At 42.9% G+C, this 3,351-nt stretch overlaps 1 long non-coding RNA gene across 2 annotated transcripts; it reads right to left on the reverse strand.

Annotated features, from left to right (window-relative positions):
* Nucleotides 1–147: 147 nt before the first annotated feature.
* Nucleotides 148–3,345, reverse strand: LOC123161820 (uncharacterized). Of its 2 annotated transcripts, none has more exons than XR_006480901.1 (4): nucleotides 2,581–3,345; nucleotides 1,762–1,858; nucleotides 1,320–1,516; nucleotides 148–401 (listed from the first exon to the last, which is right to left on the reverse strand). It is a non-coding gene; the product is annotated as an uncharacterized lncRNA (long non-coding RNA). The 2 variants fall into 2 exon arrangements; XR_006480900.1 differs by having other exon boundaries at nucleotides 1,762–1,865.
* Between the last annotated feature and the right edge of the window lie 6 nt (nucleotides 3,346–3,351).

The raw sequence follows: 3,351 nt of genomic DNA on the forward strand, positions 1-3,351 counted from the left end.
GAAACCGTCATGGATTTAGGATCAATTAAAATTTGGTCCCATCCGTTCCTTCATCCCAATTTTAATCAGATACACTTTTAGCATAATGTGTTCCGTAAATCATAATGCCAATTTTGGACCAAATGACTCAATATGCAACCATCCATAGGTATCTACAACATATATTGACAAAATCACTTAATATGCAACCATCCATAGGTATCTAAAACCTAGCAGTTTAGAATATCCTCCATGAAATGATAATATACAACATATATCACACAACAAGGATTAGGAACCGGTACAATCCAATTTACATGAACAACACATATAAACTACTAAGGTTGTCACTCGTGTTCTTGTCGTCAACCCTTCTGATGGCAACCATATGTCTTGGCGGGTTGTGATGGACAACAATATACCTACCATATTCACAACAACATTAGACATTTGTAGATATGAATATATAGTAGAAGAAACTTAAAAAACAAATTACATGCTTTCCAAATTCCTTAAATCTTATTGTGCCTACAAATGAGAATAACAAAGTATCTAGTATAAAAGAACAATAAATTGACTCACTAATACATGTGCGTAGTACACAAATAAACATGTTTAAACCTCTGTATTCTTACTATAGGACTGCCACAATGTAACTATGTAATTTTCTTCTTAGATTCGGATTAAACTTATCTCTGGAATACATATTCCCGGGCTGTAGGGGACAAAAAGGATAGGAAAAGAAATGCCTAGGGAGAAAACCTACCAACAAAATAATGCACAGCATTTCTAAACAAAGAACAGTAGTATGATTTGTGTTTGTCCATACAGTAGATTTTTGGTTTTAAAGGTCACAGATAATGCTCAGTTGACATTTCAGATTAGATCAGGAAATTCTGTACATATATTTTGAAGGTAAAAGCTGAGTTTTTGCCGAGTTCATCTTCATATACCATTATTATATATACACCGCCAGTCAGCAATGAGGATTGGTTTTAAATTTCTCAGATTTGAGAAGTAACCCCTATTTACTAGAATGCAGTTTCAGCGTACTACTCATTCTTGAAACAAGAGTTGGAGCTATCCTGTTTACATGAACGCCCGATCCAAGCGAAAAGTAAACATGCAAGAAGGCCTACTCACAATGTTACATGCCTGATCCAATCGAACATTCAGTTCTAGGTGCAATATAGAGAAAAACAATATTGCAAAAAACTTGAAAAGCATGGAAGCATCATATATATTGTGTATCGAAATTATTAAAGCTACAAGTAAATGGGACACTAGAGTAAGGATTCCTTCTTATTATGAACAGGAGGAGCAAAGAGGTTGTGACTTACTCTTTGTCTCCACTAGATGATCACTTGTTCCATTTATCCTCCATCAACGAGAGCTCAAGGAATGTGACAACAAGGATCTAGTGCCTCTTCCATGCTAGCAGCATTACTGGGACCATGAGGAACATCGCTCCCAGCATAACAATCACAACCGCAGTGCATGTTCATATAGCATGACATGCGAATAAGTATAGCGTAATCTGCAGAATGCAGAGTGCAATACAAAGGTTTAGCTCCACTTGCTTTTAGAAGTTTACTGGTATGGCATAATACACATATATGCAATAAAACTTCCAGATTTACCATGAGATTTAGGAAAAATAATATTGGGATAGTGTATGCCCTAACTAACCATGGATCGGGTTCAGCTCAATGGCCACAAAATAGTGTATGCCACAGCAATGGGCTCATAGTAGAGGAGGGAGGCAGAGATACAAGTGCTCACTAAAGTGGTTTGTAGATGATGCAAGGGACACAGTGCAGGTCGGTCACCACCAGCGCGCGGCAGAGTGGTGCTGAACCTTTGTATTGCACTCTGCATTCTGCATTCTGCCATACCATTAAACACACTCTTCATTGAATAGAAAAATGTAAAAGAACACAACAGATAAAACACAACAGTGAATTAGTTAATTTTACCACAATGGCTCTGAATTTGATCCTTGAATGCTACAAGATCCATGTGAGAAAGTTCATAGGAAAAGGTGATCGACCTTATGGTATTGCAAATATGCTAGTAAAATAATCTAAGTACCTTTGAAGATACAGATAATTGTCTTGCTGCAGAAAACTGATAGACTGCCCAATTTAAATTAAAATGGAAACAAAATTATGATCAAGTGGATCACCTATGGTCAGGAACTTAGTGAACATGTAAAATACTTCTGATAAGAATAAGAGTTACGACGGCGAGGCCAACTGTTATCAGGGGGTAATGCTAAGTTGCTAACTAGGCGAACTACAACATCACGTGACAAGAATGGGTACTGGAAACCTATATTAAGTTATTAACTCATGTTCTAAAACTTTAAATTGTCCAAACCCAAATCATGTGCTTGTCTCAGACCCTGCATATAATAACAACAAAAGGCCAACATAGGCAGAAGTCCTTAGTCACAAGCAACAGGAATTACTCCCAGATAAATACCATAAAGCTATAGAATTTCTTAATTGTCAGGTGACTAGTGTATTCATGTCACGCCATTACAACAACAAGGTTCGGATAAAAAACGGAAACAGAAACGAAGCATTCAACTATTCTTACCCCTGTGGAGAGAAGTCGCTATGACGGGCAGTGAAGTAATGGCGCCACCGCGCCTCCCGTGACTTGCAGAGGATGAGCTCCGGTGACCTGCAGCAGAGGAAGCGGTCCTTTTCTCCCCTTCGCCACTTTTCCCGTACAGCATTCCCGTTGTTGAGGGCATCCACACCGTTTTCGTACCCTCCGGTCGCCGGCAGATGCAAGTCAGATGGGGGGAGTACAGCAGCGGGAGGGCCGATGCTGCCAAGGCGCTCGCTCGCTGTAGCCGCGCTCTTGGCAGTCCCTCCAAACAGGGGCTCGCGCATCTCCGTGTGCACTATGGCCGCTTCCGAGCGGCGCATCTTAGTGCGCACCATGTTGCGGCGGCCAGCGGCGCGTCTCCGTGCACCACGGTCGTGGCGGTCGTTGGCGCGGTGAAGAAGAGGGAATGTTGTATTCCCGCTCGACCCGCAGGGAAAGGGCGGCCGCCACGCCCCTTGAGGAGAGGAAGAGCATCGGAGATCCTAGATCGGGCGTGCAGGTGTGGATGAGTAGATGGGATCCATCTATGGGTTAGAAGAGGACCTAGATCCACGATGCCGGAGGGAGGACCTCGTCGTGGCCGGCGAGGGACGATGATAGAGGGGTGGTGGTGGCCGGCGTCGCTGGTTGAGATTGGGGGCTGCGACCAGATCCAGGGAGATGGAGCCCCCGATGGAGAGCTTCATGATCACCAAGATGAGGAGGTGGGGATGAGCACGTCCGCGTGCATCTGGTGAGGGGCGCGTCAGGAAG

The sequence above is a fragment of the Triticum aestivum genome, chromosome 7B, assembly GCF_018294505.1.
Source record: "Triticum aestivum cultivar Chinese Spring chromosome 7B, IWGSC CS RefSeq v2.1, whole genome shotgun sequence".
Taxonomy (NCBI): Eukaryota; Viridiplantae; Streptophyta; class Magnoliopsida; order Poales; family Poaceae; genus Triticum; species Triticum aestivum.